Here is a 19,523-nt window from a genome sequence, read left to right on the forward strand (position 1 = left end):
TTTAAATTTTAGTTCATCTTGTTTCCACATAGACCGGTGAGCACTTGTGTTCATCACAATAGACGCTCAAAGTGCGGTAAAATTATTCATTCACGCTATAAATAAAATTTTGTTCATTAACTTCTGCTTGATCAAAACTTGTGTTTTTCCTATTTTCAGTGTGAACTTCATTCTCTCAACCACACTCAAAAAATCTAGTTGACAACTAAAAGTTGTCAATTGCTCTGCTTTGTGACTAGCGAGAAGTTAAAAAGCCATTCGCTTCGCAAAATCCAGCCCGAAAATTGACTAAAATTGTGCTAACACTAAAGCACTCAATTGCGACTCAACTTCTCCCTAAACAGCAAAAAATTGGTCTTCGCATAATCTTAAAGCATAATCTTCGTAAGTATCATATGGTGCGGTCAGAAAACAAAACAAAAACATCTCTTCTCATTGAGGGGGTTTGGGAAAAGCCTAGCGCAAACGCTCCACTCAACTGAGAAAAAAGAATCCTTCAGTAAAGACTAGCCCTCCCTTCAAAGAAAATCCTACATTTGGACATCACCGACATTCACCAACAGCCGTAACCTAGCCTGAAAAATTCACATATGAAGTGCAGGTCGATGGCCATACTCAACAATGAGAAGGAGATAGATAGACTCGGATCGCCCAACTTAAATTAGCGCGGAAAAATTGATGTAAAGTGATTTGGCATTCTATGTCAAGAAAAGTCAAGGATTCATTCCACAAGAAGACCGCTTCCCTACTATATCTTTCCATTGGCATAGAAGGGATTCAAATTTTCAGGAGCAAGCATCCCCACCAGGAAATCGAAAAGCAGTCTATGGCTACTCATCAAGCAGGATTACTTTCACGAATTGGTCTCTCAAAGAGTCAAATAGCACAATCTAAGTTCCGAAAGAATTATACTACTAAGCACAAAAAAGGAAGACGCGTTTCTATTAATCTGCAACCAAGTTTCCCTGAAAAAATTAACCGCCTGCAAAAAGAACGACATTTAAAAAGACTATCTAATTTGTCTCATGAAAATTAATTTGCACAGTAGTAATAATGGTGAAAAAGACCACTCAATAAAAATACCACTAGATTCCAAAGTACTCAAGCAAAGCAATTCATACAAAAAAATACCAAATGCCATATATCGAAATGCTCCTTGATATTGCCGACTTAACGGAAATTCAAAACTTCAAAAAGAATGCTTTACGACAGTAGACCTAAACAACAAACATGCTTGGTGATTTTCAAAAGACTATAGATTATACACTGATTGGTTTTCAATAGAAAATTTGCTTTCGAGATTTTAAAATCATAGCTAGCACAAGGTCGAAAGAACATCATATAAGTTAAGTAAATCAATGTCGCAAAATCTTAAATGTTAACAAATGTCAACAAAAGTTTAAATGTAAATAAATTAAGTAAACAAATGTCGCAAACGACAATTTATTCATCAATCTATCAAAATGTCAAATGGCAAAAATGGAAAATTAATGGTTGGGCCAAATATTTAGTAGACTGGATTGTTGTCCCTCGGATTGAAAGCGGATGCAGTTTTGTCAATATCACCCCTTTTATCTAAAAAATTTCTGATCGTTTCTGGGATTTGTTAGTTATATCAATAAATTTGTACTAAAACTTGCGCACCTATGCCGTCCACATCGCCCACTATCCAAAAAAAACAATTCAATTTGTATGGAACAGAAATCACAGAAAAGTGTCACAAGCCTGCCAATCTTGAGTTCATGTTAAATGCTACGGATCCACTTGGAATAGGAGTCGCACTAGTACAAAAAAAACAAAAGACATGTGGAAGCCCGTTGCACTTTGGTCCTGATTTCTTAACGCCGCTGAAGAATGATATAGTGTTAATGGTCTCGAACTTTTGAGTAAAGTCTGGTGGATCCACTCTTTTAAATAATACCTACACGGTAAATTTTTTATTCTCATAACCGATCATCGTAACCCTCAAAAGACAGAGATCAAACAAATCATACACCTGAGCCAAACTGGGACTTGTTGATCATATATCGTTAAATCCGACAATTAGAGCAAAGATAAATTCATCCAACGAGAAAGATTTTCTGGAAGCCACATTTTTTTATATTCTCATATCAATTGTTTCACTTTTTAAACTTATATCAAAATCAATTACTGCCTTATCTCAGATCTGAGTCGAGTAGAAAGATACTAATAATTCAACTGATTTCAAGGAAAGGAAACCAGAAAGAAAACAGTTAAAATATTAAAATGTCCACTGCCAAACGCATCGCATAATCATAGTTTTAAACCAATAATTTTTTTTGTAACTGAAAATCATAGTTCAAATACCAAAATGAAGAAGAAATTAAATAGTGGATTCTTCACAAAATGCAGCTACGATTAATCAAGTTAAATTTGCGTCTAAAAACCTTTCACCCATTAATATCACTTAATCTACTAATAAGGTGTATTTGGCAAAACAAAAGTCAAAAGTACAATTAATGCGAACAATTAGAAGATTTAGGCAAATTACACTTTTAAATTGACACTAAATTGAGCAACCACGATAAAATTTCACAAATTAGCTCAAAACCACTACATACCATAAATCATGTCATTTCACAAATTAGCACAAAACCACTCCATATCATAAATCATGTCTTAACTACAAACCATCCCATAATCCCTCGCTTTTTGCCCAAAAAGTTCGAACTGGTCAGAAGCCTCATTTTGCGATACATTTTTGCCAAAAATTCGATAACTCAATGAACCTAATCGTTATGTGTAACGATTAGGTTTATTCGATAACTCAATATTCGATAACTCAATAAACTCGGGAACTCAATAAATTCGATAACTCAATAAACCTAATCGTATTCCTTGTGCCAAAACAACAGCAGCAGCAAAATCCAGAACTTAACGAAAAATCATAACAATTGAATACTTTACGATAGTAGATCTAAAATACGCTTCATGCCAACCTCAACTTCAACCCGATACAACTAAACAATGTAGTTTCAATATCACTGGCATAGAATCAATAGGAATTTTTTGTTTCAAAACCGGACTTTACGGCTTAACAGACATGATTGCTGAATTTCAAAAAGAGTATGGATTATACACTAAATGTTTTTCAAAATAAATTTTGCTTTCTGGGCGATTTATTCATAGTTAGCACAAGCTCAAAAGAATATCATTTAAATGAGGTAAACCAATGTCGCAAAAGCTTAGATGAGGACAATTTATGCATTATTCTATAAAATTATCAACTGGCAACATCGGAAAATGAATGGTTGGGCCAAAAATTTTTAGACTAAATTTATATCCCCCATATCACCCCTAATACTCTAAAAAAAATTAGATCGCTTCTGGGATTTGATTTTTATATCAGTAAGTTTATACTAGACCTTGCGCAGCTATTCCATTCACTTCACTCACTATTGAATGAGTCAATTAAGTTGGTAGGGACCAGAATTCTTGAAAAAAATGTCACAAAGCTGCCAATTTTGAGATTCAAGTGAAATGTGATGGATCCAGACATGGAATAGTAGTCGCTCTAGAACAAAAAACAAAAGACGTGTGGAAACCCATTACAGTTTGGTCCTGATGTCTTTACGCTGCTGAAGAATGATATACTGTTAAGTTTCTCGAAGTTTTGGGTATAATCTGGTTGATCCCCCTTCTGTAAGTACTACCTACATGGTAATTTATTTACTGTAATAAACGATCCTTATGCACTTCTATCAACCTTTAAGAAAACAGATCTAATACATCATACAATACTGGATTATCTGGTTCAGTAGTTAGACTCATTTCATATAATTTTTCTATTCTTGGGCAGAATTGGGATTTGGTGATTATATAATTTGAAATCCGACAGTCAGAGCAAAAAAAAACATTTAACAAAAAAAATGTTTTGGAAACATTTTACGGCAAAAATTTCGAACGACAACATATAGCCACAATTTTTAAGATACTCATTACAATTGTTTCATATTTTAAAACTATTTCCAAATGGATTAAAACTATGTCTCACATTCTGAGTCACGAAATAAAACATACTAACAATTTAACTGACTTGGCGCCGCAAATGACACCAGAAAAAAAGCTAAATTATTGAAATTTTCACCACCGAACGCATCGCATAAACATAATTTTAACTTAATTAATGTTTTAAAAATTCAATTCAAATCCTGAATGAAGCCGAATTCAAATAGTGCATTAGCGTCACAAAATCCAAATACGATTAATAAAGATAAGTTTGCGCCTTAATCTCATTCACCCATTAATATCACTCAGTACCGTAATGACTTCACAATGACAGCAAAATTCACAATTACAATAAATACGAACAATTAGAATACTTCAGCAATTTACTCTTTTCAATTGATACCAATTGAATGAATCAAGATAAAAATTTAAAAACTAGCACGAAATCACTACATACCAAAAAATTAGCTTTTGACTACATCTCTTGCGGTAATCCCCCGCTTTTTGCCCAAAAAGTTCAAACTGGTCAGTTTCCCGATTCTGCAATACATTTTTGTCAAAAAATCGATAACTCAATGAACCTAGTCGTAAATCCCCGAACCAAGTTGAACAAAACAACAGCAGCATCAAAATCTAGAGTTACATATGCTCCCAAGATAGAGTCAGAAAATTCCTCTGTAAATACTCCCACACCCATTACGAACCAAGAACAGCAATGCATTGCCAAAAACACCCTCGTCAACAAAAAATTCGTTAAATAATTCAAAAGGCAAAAAGTTTATAATTGTGGTGAGAAAAGTTTTCATCAAATCCCTTTTGCCATTGTGACGGGCATGAACGATATTTTAAAGGAAGAGCAAGACTGCGTTTTGGGGGACGGCGAACGACGGCTGTTCATTTCTTTTCATTATATTCACTCTCTAAGGCAAGACTTTAGCTAAATGAGTGAGTGTCTACGCATCTACGACCGGACTTCTATGCAAGCTATTGAAGAAGCTGTCCTAGAAGATATACACTCTTCTCAACCTGCTCATCCTGGCAGTTTCTCAATTAAGTCTTGCACAAAATTTTTGGTGTATTTATATGCATTGAGACAAAATAATTCAATCTATCGAAAACAATGCTTGCACAGAAATCGGTAAAACATTAAATTATGTCGTTTCTTCAAATATAAAGGACCTAATGATGAAATACTGACTTGGGTAGTCCCATTAAAAATGATAAAGGCAATGAACAATTTTTTTGAGTCGATTAGACAGATATTCAAAATACCCCAATGTTGAGATTTGATAATGAAGCATTTGGTCCGAATGACGTGAAGCTTCTGGAATCTTTTACTGATAATCAAGGGGTCCCAAGATTGATAAGATTTCATCAAGCAAAGCGCTTAACTGGAAAACGCTCATAAATTTAATTGAAAACAACAACACCGAACTAATCTATGCTCTTGCGTTTATAGAGTCATTGGCAAATTGAGAAATTAATACAGACTCTCAAACGCCTGGCGTCATGCATGAAAAATTTCAATCCATGCCGCTGTATAGCAAATGAGATTATGTAAACAGAAAACAACAAAAGTTACCCCAATTGAGGCACATTTTGGAAAATCATGTGATACGCCATTGTCAACTATGCCAACAACGGCAGACAGCAAAAACTTAAACAACACAAAACCATCAATCAATGTTTAGATGAAAACTGTGTCCCTTGACGACACTATCTGACAGACAATAGTAGGCGGACACGAGCACGTGAGCGTGTTGTGATGTTGAAAAGCAGATCATGTGCAACGCAACCAACAAATTGGCTGAGAGAAAACATGAGACCATGAACCAAAACTCTCTGATCCGATTAGACGCCGCGAGCGATTCGACGCTTTGAATTCAGTATGCAAGGGAAGCTAGCCAGTGAAATTAATGCCAGTAAAAGTCAAAGGAATAAATTGGGTGAACTATATGATGTACTAGAACCAGTAATTACAGTGTTCAAAACCAGCTCAACAACAAGAACAACCAAGCAGCCACAAAAAAAAGAATTTAAAGTTTGAAATTCGGATATTGCGAAATATAGAACTCGCGAAGATAAATCGAGCTTGATGAATATGCACTGAGATGTCCCCTAAAAATTTTTGAGAGAACTTTGAAGCATAAAATTGCTCTCCTTGAAGAAGGGTTTTATAAAGAATCTAAAAGGAGAAAAAAAACATCTGAACGATCCTGCTTCTCAATTAGCAACAATTTTGCTCTAACTTTGAGAATGCGTAATTCAAAACTCAAACCGAAGGAAGACTAAATAGTTGACAACTGCGCAATAACTCCAATATCACCTGAAGCTCCTCAAGATTAAATAATTGCGCCGCAAACAACAGAATACCAATCGAACTCGTCAACCGTCTCTCAAGCTCCTCTAACAAATAAACCACCAAAATGTGCTACGAACATTTCAAACAAGGTGCATAGTTAAAAATTTTCTAATTTTTTTTTCATTTAATTTTTTATTCCTCTAAATTTTTGTTGAGGGAAGAAAATGTTATTTGAAAATGACAATATTGTGGTCTAATTGGTTTTTGTTTCAATCTCACCCGTATTTGACGTTATTTTCAATTTGTATATCATTTTGTTTCTACCTGGACAGGTGATCAGTTCTGTTCAACATGAAGGAGACTTGAATTGCGATAAAAACTATTTATTCGTGCTGAAAACAATTTTCTGTTCATTAACATCCGTCTGATCAAAACTGCTCAATACCATTTTTCAGTTAGAACTTCATTCTCTCATTAAAGCTCCTAAATTTCAGTTGAACGTTGAATACTTTTTGATTCTGTCGTACAGAAATTGACTTCCGTAAAAGAGAGAGTTTTGCTAGGCGGTTTACCAAAACAGATTGTTCTGAATTTCGAATGCTTTCGTGATACAATTACACCACAAAATTTGGCCTTGGAAATTAATTCTAATCGAATACCAATTTTCAATGGTATTCGCCTTGCGAATTCAGCGTTTGCTTTTTGACTAGTAAATCCCTTAGCGAAATACAACCTAAATTAGTTCTTCTGAATTGAGCGTTCTGTAGAGCGAAATTCGCTTAAAGAGATTCAACTGAAAAATGTTTTGAGATAAGCAATAATGAATATCGAAGTTTTACTTAAATTTGATCATCAATTCAATCACGCAACATTACAACTACCAAATGATATTGGCGGCAAAACAGATTGGTAGACAACATGAACAGACATTATGTCATAACTCTTAAGTGAACAAATTTAAAAGTATGAACAACGAGATTTGATCTTCAAAATTAGGAATGAACAAATTAACGAGTAAATGACTTAAATTGAAAAAAAGTAAGATTAAACAAAATTAATGGATTTAGCAACGCAATTGATTCCCTCAATTGTACACCTATACCACAATTCCCTCCCAGTAAAAAAAAACAAACGAAGTATGTTTAAAACCAAAGATTAGTAGAATATGTACTGATTACTATAATAAAAAAATAAAGTTTTTAGGTAGTTTTATGTTCAATCTGACTCATATCAGAAGCGCATTCCGCCTCGCGGACTGTCATGATATTTTCTGTTCCTTCATAAATTGGGGAGACGTAAAACTGTGTCGGGTACGTCTGAATGGGTGAACACTGGCCTACTGTAAAGTTGGATTGTTCAGCGTCTTGGTTGCGGGCGGCAGTATTTTTGACCGTGGAAACAATATATTTACTTTCAATTTGTTGTTGTTTTAACATCTCGTCTTTTCTGTTATAAAGGGGCTGTTTTTGCTTATAAGTTGGAGGACAAGTCTGAGTAGAAGCCATCGATTCGTCCGATTCGGTTTTTGATGGCGACGATCGTTTTCGTTCATTTGAACGCTGAATAGCTGTTGTGGATTTTGTAGCTGCCTTCATTATTGGTCGCGTTGGCGGCTCTGCGATGATGATTGATGTTTGCGGGAGAGTCTTTGGCGGCGCCAAATCAGTGAACTTTTCTAATGTTGGCTGTAGCGGAATAGGAACAACTGTGTTTTTTGGCTCAGTCGGCATTCTCAATCGCAGTGCCCGCGACACGTTGGAATTGATGGATGAAACACAATTCATGTAATCAGTGGTACGTCTGTAATTAATCTTTTTACCGCCTTCAGTTTTTCTCTTCGCATCCTTTGCATGACGACTAATTAATTCTTCGGTTGTTTTTCCCGTAGGCTCTTTTGGTCTATGTCGGGCATAACATTTCAAGTCTGTCTGTCTTTCAGTTTTTGTGCCGAACTTGGCAAGATCCGAATTTCTAATAGTAACTTTTCTTCCGCCTGGCTCTTTTATAGTCGAAGTCTGTTCGTTAGATTTCATGAGAGATGAGCCCGCTGACAAGACCTCATATAACCTGTCCAAGTTCTTTTTAGATCGTTTGGATTTGGATTTCTTTTTGACTAACTCGAGTGTCAATGAAGCCTCTGTTCTGGGCTCAAGTAGTCCAACATTTGGATATGGTATCATGCAGGATTTTTTGTCTGGGTCCTCGTTGCAGCATTTTCTTGCGTCCTTACTGAGTTGATCTCGTTTTTCGAATTCAATGTCACCTCGTGGCTCCTTATCCCACTGTTCATCTGATATGAGTTCGTCCCAGTGTACTGCCTCCATGTCTAAATGTTTATTTAAAATTATATTATTTTTCAGAGTATTAGGATCAGGATCAGTTGAAATATTGCTTGGAGGAGAGTTAGCTTTTCGTCCAAAATGCACTTCAAAAGGTGAAAAATTAATTGTCTTTTGACGGCATATACGGAGTTGATAAATAATGCAATTTATTGCCGCTTTCAAACTAAAGCACTTCGTGCCGCCGTTTTAATACAAGCTAACCGATTTTTGATTGTTTGTATTAGACTCTCGACTAAACCAATTGCTCTATGATCGTGTATTGGGCCTTCAATTAACTGAATATTATTTTGATTACAAAAAGCTTTAATTTGCCGACCGATTTGGCATTGTGCTTGATCTAATCTAACTGTACGAGGAAATCCATGTAATAATACTTGTTCTTGAAGAAATTTCAATATTTTTTGTGCGTTTGCCCTGTCAAATACCTCTGCTGTTGGGTATTTAGAGAAACGATCTATAAATGCCAGAAAAAAATTCTTGTTTTTTCCCATTATAGATTGGTCCGCCAAAATGATTTTGAATTTCTTCATTTGGTAATTTACACAATTTTAGTGGTGCCCATTTGCTAGAAGGTATAATAGACTTTAAATTTTTACCAAGTGTTACGTTTGACTGTTTTAGAAAAAAGATCCCGATGCATGAACGGCCACCATGTGTGCACAGCCATAACTGTTATCCCCAAACTCCCTGGACGTGTAGAATTGCTTCTACATACACGTCATTGATGGAGTTAAGGTTGGCAATTCGATCCTCCACACTTACACAGCCATTTTTCTAAAATGAAGATCCTTCTAAAAGCTGTGTATATACGGGTTAATTTGGCGGCAACGATCTTCATTTCCTGTTATTACACCATCTCGTACTTCTTTGAGTATTGCAACTTTTGAGGTCAGGCTGGCCATGGGTGTGCATGAAAAAATCTTTGAGAGGCAAAGTTAAAAGCGTCTGTGTACAAGTCGTCGCTGGATCCTGTTATCACTTTTGTTGTGTCTGTTCCCGGTGTTGAGGGTGTGACTGGCGCTGATGGAGCTGTGGAGGGTCCGGTTTCATCTGCAAAGCGAAATTCCGAAGTTGTTGCTTGTTTGATTTGTGAGAGCTTTCCTTCATTGGATCGAGACATAATTAAGACGGTTTGAAAAGAATTAGCAATTCACTTATATTTCGAGAAATGTTGTTTCAATTGATTGGTAGGGCGATTCAAGGCAAAAGCGAGTGCGAATTGTTTTTCGTTTCAATTAAGTTAGAAGAATGAGAGTTATTTGGTGTTAATTTTCTATTGGTGTTGTCATTATTTGTAATTTCCGAATATTCGCGATTTCGCGGCGCAAATTCACTGCATATATTGTTGCTGGAATGTGAATTCTTTGCGGCCAATTTTATAAGCGGATTTGGCACCGCAAAATCATTATAATTTTCCGCATTCAAGTAAAAGCGTTTCGCACTGCGTTTAATGGCGTCTAATATGGCATCTATAAATTGTTCATCATAAGTGGAGATATTAACAGCTATTTGCTGGGGTTCACGTAAAATGTAATCTACTAAGCCCATTTTCGATCCAGGAAGATGATCAACCGAAAAATCGAAATGTAGAAGCCCATGAACTCAACTTTTAAGACGACTATTATAGGATTTATTAGCTCTGTTCTCTCTCATTATGGAAAATAATGCTGTGTGATCCGTTTTACCTGTAAAAGCTTTACTGTAGAGATAGTATTGGAAATGTTCTATAGACCAGACTAAGTCAAATAGTTCAAGTTCATTAATACTATAGCAATCATCAACAGAATTCAAGAAACGCGAGAAGAAAGCTACTGTATGCCAACCGTCCGGAGTTCGTTGCCCTAATGCAAAACCCAAGCCTTTCCGAGATGCGTCGCATTTTATCCTTGTTTCAAGATCCGGATTGAAATTTTTGTTTTCTGTTGCTTCTGCAATTTTCATTTTTTAAATATTAAAGTGTTGTTCATGCTCATCAGTCCAAACAAATTTATTAATTTTCTTTATGGAAGGTCGAAGAGTGTGGCACAGTTGTGATAAGTTTCGTATGAATTTAACTAAGTGATGTACAGATCCCATAAAGGATCGCAATTTTTTTAGGTTAGTTGGTGAAAATATTGTTGAATTGCACCAGTGTTATTTTATAATGGAGTTATGCCAGACTTTGTGACACAATGACCGAATACATTCAATTTGATCGTTTGCGAAATGACATTTAGCCAAATTTTTGAGATGATTTTCCTGATCGAGTATAATTAAACATTTTCTCACAAGGTCGAGATGATCTTCGTTTCAACCTCTATTCGCTATTAAAACATCGTCCAGAAAACAGAATGTAATATTTAGACCGGCTAGCGTACAATCGATAGCTTTCTGAAATTCTGCCGGCATATCCGTTAGCTCATAGAAGCAATAAGTTTTGAAGCAATAAGTGCCTGTCATATCACCGCTGACAATATTAAAATTACCCTGGGGGCCGTATCAGTATGAAGGTTAAGTTGGCTGTATGCGTACTGCATATCTAATGTTGTAAAATAAGCCGTCTCTTGCGGCGCGTTTCATAGTGTTTGATTGATGTTTTGTATTAGTGAATCGATAGTAGGCATTTGGTATTTGTTCTTGTGAAGTGCTTTATTCAGAATTTTTGAGTTCAAAGCCATTTTGATTGAGTGGTCCTTCTTGACTGTTATAAAATTTGGAGAAATGAAAAAGTTATCTGAGCAATTTGATAATTTTTCAATATAACCCTCATTCAACAATTTTTCGAGTTCGATTTTTACTTTCGGTTGAAGGTAAATTGGTACTTTTCTCCCTTTTTGGTGGGTGACATGATAGTTTTCATGAAATTTTGAGTTGAGCGGATGATTTTTTGATTTTTCAATTCTCGCAATTGATTCCGGAAATTCTTTTCGTAGTGATTGTTTTATTGCACAAGGTGTATCAATTGTATTTACTTCGTTTTTTGGTCAAGGAATTTGTGGAATCGTTACTCCCAGTTGATCGAATAAATTACGTCCAAGGAGAGGTCTAAAATCGTCTGCAACAACTGTTATTTTTCTTTTAGTAATTTTCCAATCAATACAACTTACTGGTGTTTTCAAAATTCATAACGTTTCAACTATATCGTTGGAGAAAGATTTAAGTTCGAGTGGTTTTTTCTCTGACCATTTTGCTTGTATGTAATTGAACATTATTTGTTTGGCAAGTGACATATTTATAATAGTTTACCCACTACCGGAATCAAAAAGCAAATGACATTCGGTATTGTCAATAGTTATTGTCATATTTTGCAAAGCGCTTGGGGAGGTATTAAGAGGTTCCACCATTGCAACATAGGCATCGTCTGACGAATCGAACTCAGAATTATGCTGCTCATCATAGTTTATCAAAATTTACATTTTGACTTACTGATTGTTCCGTAATTTTTGATTTTCTAGGTTATTGATGCGTGTATCTTGTCGAGAATTTTTTGGATTATTCAATTTTTTCCGATACACCTTTGATAAATTATTGAGCAGACCACAATGATTACACTTCTTAAACAAAGCAGGGCAAACCTGGCGTTGTAATGATGTTCATTTTTGGCCACAGCCTCTACATAGGCCAGTTGCTGCACGGTTGAATGTATTTCTGCTTGACTGGTACATTTGAGCATTTGCGCCGCGAAGTCTACTGAATTGCTGTATTGCATTAATTGCGCTGCTGTTTACGTTGTTGTTGTTGGAAGATATTCATTGCTGGTTTTGATGACCCATCTCCATGTTGATTTAATTACTTAGGACTCTTTCGTGTTCCACTGTGTCTCGAAGAAGTTCTCGTTGTATATCATCGTCAAGCATATTGGTGATGAAAATGTCTCTAAAAATCACTTCCTCGCGGTTTTCGAAATCACAGTTTTCTGTCAACTCTTTGAGGACGCTGTAGAATTGCTCCACCGTCTCACCTTTCTTTTGTTTTTCTAAAAAGAAGACATAGCGATCAAAAGTGATGTTTCTGGGTCGGTTGAAGGCTATTTCCATCACTTCCCAGAGTTTTAGAGTTGAAAGATCGTAAATATTGTCATGTGGAAATGTCTGTGTCAAAAGACGTCGTCCCTCTGTTTCAATGCTGAGGTAAAGAAGGGAGACACACTTCTGGTCACATAGTGTCCACGTTCTTTCACCACACAAGATGCTTGCTTCTGTAATTGTTTTGGCATTTCAATTCCCATTGAAGTTTCAGCTGATTATTACGAATTTGACGATCCCGTTTAGTGTGTTCGTTGGCGTCCTCAATAGCCAGTTCAAATTTTGGTTCTGTTGGCAACCGAACCTGATTCGGTCTCGTTTGTAGTAGGGTATCCAACGTTATGTTTTCTCTTGCGAGAATTGCAAACTTCACCTGGATTCACCACTTCTCCCATCGTATTGATGGGTCCGTTTTAGCGCGTTCGCAAAAGGGTTCGATTCAAAGTGGAGTCTTGCAAGATTCGCGAATTGACTGCGCCATGTCGTACAGAAACCGATTTCCTTAATAGAGAGAGTTTTGCTAGGCGTTTTAACAAAACAGATTTTTCTGAATTTCGAACGCTTTCGCGGAGCGATTACACCACTAAATTTTGCCTTGGAAATTAATTCTATTCAGATACCAAATTTCAATGGTATTCGCTTTGCGAATTCAGCGTTTGGTTTTTGACTAGTAATTCGCTTAGCGAAACACGACTTAAATTAGCTCTTTTGAATTGAGCGTTCTGTAGAGCGAAATTCGGATTAAAGTGATTCAGCTGAAAACTGTATTGATATTAGCAAGAATATCGAAGTTCTACTTAAATTTGATAATCAATTTAATCACGCAACATTACAACTACAAAAGCACATTGGCGGCAAAACAGATTGGTGGACGACATGAACAGACATTATATCATATCTCTTAAGTAAACAAATTTGGAAGTATGAACAACGAGATTTTATCTTCAAAATTGGGAATGAATAAGTTTAACAATTAAATGACTGAAATTGAACTAAATTAAGATTAAATAAAATTAATGGATTTAGCGCCGCAATTGATTCCCTCAATTGTACACCAATACCACAGCTTCCTCAGCGTGTTGACTAGTGAGATTATAGGAAGCCATTCGCACCGCAAAATCTGGCCCACAAAAATTAACAGAAATTGTGCTGACACTAATGCAATCAAGTACAACTCAAGTTTCTCCTAGTTTACAGAAAATGGTATTCCTACCACAACAACTCAAAGCACACCCTTCACGAGTACACAAATCTTTTTACAGATGGTTTAGTTTGAATCGCAGTGAAAACGGAAAGCACGTTTCAACAAAAAATTTGAAACGTGAGTGTTCTTTGATCACATCAGGGATTATGAAAAGCTTTTGACGTATCAACCGATAAACATTTCTTAAATGAAATTGAGGGATCCTCATCTTCAAAATAGTTTGTTCAAATTGATAAGGCAATTTACAGAACAGTTTTGAAAAATGTTTATGATATTTTTTCCTTTATGTTATATATGATAACTTTCATTTTTTTTCATAACCGTTGTTTGTTTACAACCACAAAACATACCACGAAAATTTTATTTCACGGTTAGTAAGTTCTTTCTTTTTTCCTAAATTAAAAAATTTGATGAGGAAAAATGCTGTTCAGAAACTCGGGGAGTTTGGAAATTGACAAACCCGAAAACTAAAAAATGTTTTTCTTCGGAGTTTTTGACTTTTTGGACGAGCTTAATTAGGGTTGCGGTGGTGTCAATCGTCAATATCTTTTCTGGAATAAGGTGAGATAAGGCAACCTCAGATTTTGTGCGTTCATTCGTGTTTGCAGCCCCTCTCATTTTCATAACATGACGCCCCCAATGGGCGTTCATTTTGGTCGGGGAAGATCGGCTTTTGGTCTCGGAGGTCAACCTGGGATAATCTTTAGTGCGATTTTCAAAGATAAACATCATCGTGCAGCAGCAAATAAGAGTTTCTTGTTATGATCTCTTTAGAATAAAAACGTTTGTCAAAGCTATTATTGCAACATCATGGAAGTCATATATTATCACTTTCTACTTGACGACGTCATTTTACAGGCTTCAATAAGTGCCCCTTCCGTGGGACTGTTGGCACTTACGACTTTTTGATATAACAGCAATTTTTTCTATTTTTTTCAAATTAGAGTTCATTCGATAGAGTTATTCGTGTAAACATTGGTAATCATATTTAACGTTTTATGACAATCCCGAATGAAAGTTTACTTCAAACGGGTATTTACGATGTATAGACAAAAAGAAAATTCAAGTGCAAATTTACACGAAATCTTATAGCTCTAATGCCGTGAATAAAATAGACAGTAATGAAGTCAAAAAAGTAATTTCAGAGTGCCTGAAAAGTGAAACTGAAAGTCATTCATTCAAAATTAAACGGAACCTATATAAACTGGAACGAAGAGACTGTCCCTCCCATAAGTTTCTAAATCATGAATTTAGCCCAATTAACATCTAACCCTCTTTTGAAAATCTTTTTCTCGGAGTTTGCGTTTGTGTGCGCGAGGGAATTTGTGTGTGAGTGTATCTGTCTGTACCCGGGATGAACACATTAAGTATACTAGTAGGTCAAATTTAATTCTTAAAAATCATACAAAGTCATATATGGTTTTACGGAGTCTTGAAAAATGTATTAAGATCATAAATGGTTTCCTGGTAAACATAAAAACATAATATAATCATGAAAAGTTTAGCCGGAACCTTAAAGTCGTTAAAACACTATTTTGTGCTTAATTAATCAAAATTTGATTTTATTTTCTCAATAGATGATGACATTTTACGAGAATAAAGATTCAGTTTAGTCTGTATGACGTATTCCGGCAACTTTGAAACATGTTCTGTCTCAAAAAATGAGGAAATTTTTTGACTAAAAATTGAGAAAAAGCATCAGCCAATATCGAAAAAAAATTTCAAAGCCAAATTTTTAAACTTGAAATCACAACACAGCAATACTCGTTAACTCTTGTCCATGAGAAATATTAATTCTTGGGAGTACTTTGGCGTTCTGTTGGTAATGCAATTGCAGCTCAAACTATGAAAAACTATTTAGAAAGAAGAGTTGGGTTTATGAATAGTAGCAACCATAGAAAGATGTTATATGATTCTCACTAATCATTGTAAGATAATACTAAGATATTATCTCTGTCTTAAATGGAGCCATTATAGAAGTTTTGTTTGATTACTACGAATGTTCATCCCGAGTAAAGGTGTGTAGTGAAGAGTTGTGAATATGTGTATATCTGTCTGTGTGAGTCTCTGTGTGTATTTGTGTTTGTACAGCAGGGTGTGTATGCGTATCTGCATGTGGGTGTGTGTGTGGGTGTGTGTGTGTGTGTGCTTGTTTGTGTGTGTGTGTGCATGTGTTGTTTGTGTGTGAGGGTGGGTGGTTTGCCAGAGAGAAAGAGAAAGAGAGAGATAGATAGATAGATAGATAGATAGATAGATAGATAGATAGATAGATAGATAGATAGATAGATAGATAGATAGATAGATAGATAGATAGATAGATAGATAGATAGATAGATAGATAGATAGATAGATAGATAGATAGATAGATAGATAGATAGATAGATAGATAGATAGATAGATAGATAGATAGATAGATAGATAGATAGATAGATAGATAGATAGATAGATAGATAGATAGATAGATAGATAGATAGATAGATAGATAGATAGATAGATAGATAGATAGATAGATAGATAGATAGATAGATAGATAGATAGATAGATAGATAGATAGATAGATAGATAGATAGATAGATAGATAGATAGATAGATAGATAGATAGATAGATAGATAGATAGATAGATAGATAGATAGATAGATAGATAGATAGATAGATAGATAGATAGATAGATAGATAGATAGATAGATAGATAGATAGATAGATAGATAGATAGATAGATAGATAGATAGATAGATAGATAGATAGATAGATAGATAGATAGATAGATAGATAGATAGATAGATAGATAGATAGATAGATAGATAGATAGATAGAGAGAGAGAGAGAGAGAGAGAGAGAGAGAGAGAGAGAGAGAGTGCCCACCCGTCTGATGACAACACTTGCATTTTCTTCTTTTTTTGGTGCTATTTTTTCCAGTGCACTAATTTTTTTAACTAACATGCCTTTTGATATAATTAAATATAGCCGAGTATAGATATAAACATGCATCGACATAATTACCGGAATGTTTCAAAATTGTTAATTTAAAATCTTGATTGGTACAATTTTCAATTTTCGGAATGAGGTTCAAGTGTGAGTGAAAATTTTCTCCGGTTTATTGCAACTACTGGTTAATAGCCGCAGTCAGCTTCTCATCAGCTTTAATTTAGGCGTTCTTTTACACTTCAAAGATATCGAATTGTATTGGGGTGTTGTCCTTTTTTAAGATCTGTCAACACCTTTTCATGATTTTGCGTGAATTTTTTAAGTAGATTGAGAAAACGGCATCTGAACAAAATTTCGTTTTTTTCGCTAGTGGTTTCTTGATCACAGGTGGTATTTTCGCTTCGATTTTTAGTATTTTATTTCGATTTTTGGATCTTTTCCGTTTGTGCCCCCCAGCTTAGTGGGCGCATGTTATTTGCACCCCCCAGACGCACGTGCAATATTTTTACATAATGATTTACTATGTAATAGCACGTGCTCTGTAACTGGGGGGCGCATAAAGTACTGGGGGGCACAAACGGAAAAGATCCCGATTTTTATGATACAGCTTTCTTTAAATGGTTTTCCCAGTCCTGTCATAGTCCATTCTAGGTCTGGTTTTTTTGCCTAGCCAATAGAAATTTTTTGAATTGTTGGTCAGGACTTGTCTTGCTCTGTTTTTTTTTTAAATTTCGGTTGACCTTTTGCAGGTTTTTCGTTTTACAAAAGTCACAATTTTCACGCTTGACTTCTGACTTACTTCACTAACTGTTTCAACTGAATGCATTTTAATTTCTTTCACGTATTGAATACGTAATGTAGTGAATACGGTCAAAGTCAAAAGAGCAAGATCAACCCGGGTCGAGGCCGAATGGTTATCTTGTATGAACTTGCAAATTTCTGACAGAAACTTATAAGGTGATGCATCGCCTTGCAAGTTTTTCTTCCAAACACTTGAAAGTTCTGTCAAGTAAACCATTCGAATTGCACGTTCTTACAAGTTAACCATTCGACTTACAAGGCTCTTACAAGTTAACAATTCGACTCGCAAATTCTTACAAGTTAACCATCTTTTTCAAGAAACTTGCAAAATGTTACAAGTTAACCATCTTTTGCAAGAAACTTGCAAATTCTATAAAGTTAACCATTCGGTCTCGACCCGGGAAAAGAAAGGGCATAAACTTCTAAGGCCCGATCATTTAGTCAGAATGCATTAAGTTATAACTATATATATATATATATATATATATATATATATATATATATATATATATATATATATATAACGGCTCAATTCAATTGTATGTAATTAATAAATAATCAGTATTTATTATTTTTATTTATAAGTGTCAAATCAGATTCAAGCATTGTTCTGCTGAATCTGCAACACTTATCTATTAAAACTCACTTTATTGCATACCAATGTAGGTAAGACCCTTTCCAATTTTTCACATTAAATTGCGGTCATTTGCAAAATGTGGATGGCTAAAACAGCAACCGGTACAAAAATTGTTCACTAAACCTACCAAAATTTTATTCATTATTCATTCAACGCTCGATGACCTGACCTTAGCAGTCATTGCACAAAAATGGAATCGATTAAGCAAAAAACCAAAGGAACATTAAACAAATCTTTGGTTTTTATGATCCAGGAATCATGGACCTTATGGTCCTTATTGTTTCTTCATAAAGACGAACACTTTTGAGCGAACACATTAACGCGCCGAAACTTTGAACGAGCCAAACTCTGTATTATAGAGGATTTCGATACTGCTGGGTATTTTCTTAAGAAAAAAATGATCTAGATAGGTATTAAGTCATATAGAACGAGGGCCTCAACTTGGGTGTGATGAAAAACCTATGTAAGAAAAGCGGCCAATAGTAGTGGTGAAAACTAGCTCTACGAGCAAAATACGCTTTTTCCCTCTTTTTTATGCTAAAATACCCCAAAAATAAGAGTCTAATCAAACACTCGACACTAACGTGTACTCGTGATGTATTAGATTTTTTTCCTCTTTCATGCCAAAATTCCCCAAAAATAAAAGTCTGACACTAACGTGTACTCGTGATGGCCTACAATTTCTCTTCCGGCATTTTGGCATGAAAAAAAGAGGGAAAAAATAATCTGCTATTCACACATATATATAAAAAAATCAATCAATATATAATCATACTATATTAAACACCAGACCCTATCTTATTATTATACCTATAGATATGCTCTCTGAAATGATTTCTGTATGACCAAATCTATATCTATGAAGATAAACACAATCTACATGTAGCATTTCTGAATCTGAAGCAGGAAATATTTTTATAAATTTTACAAATATTACAAGTTAAATATAAATTTGGATTATTTTAATAATCTTCTAAATGTTTAATATAATTCTTTACTTTAACCAGACCTCTACATATGTAACAACTATAATCAAAATCTTTACAATCGATACAACACTCTTTCAAAGGTCTACTTTTACTTATTCCACATATCTTTTTTTATTTTCGAAAGTTTTAAGATTTTCCTCAATAAAATACATGATGACTCACCCAACAAGAAATATTGTACCTGACGCAAACTTCTGTTATGTTTGTAATTTGTCCTTTAAAACAAAGAAAGGTTTATACAGACACCAATCCAACGATCTTAAACACAAGAAGCTATTAGAGAAAATATTGATTCTGATTCTGATGACGGCACAATTTATGTTAAACCTCAAGCTAAACTTGAATTTGA

The 19,523-nt window shown here is 35.0% G+C and overlaps 1 protein-coding gene across 7 annotated transcripts in view; it reads left to right on the plus strand.

Moving 5' to 3' along the window:
* Positions 1-19,523, plus strand: part of LOC142342701 (uncharacterized) — a 257,026-nt gene that overhangs the window by 144,012 nt on the left and 93,491 nt on the right. The gene's annotated exons all lie outside the window — the stretch shown is intronic.

Source organism: Convolutriloba macropyga, chromosome 7 (genome assembly GCF_964194025.1).
Source record: "Convolutriloba macropyga chromosome 7, txConMacr16.3, whole genome shotgun sequence".
Classification (NCBI taxonomy): domain Eukaryota; kingdom Metazoa; phylum Xenacoelomorpha; order Acoela; family Convolutidae; genus Convolutriloba; species Convolutriloba macropyga.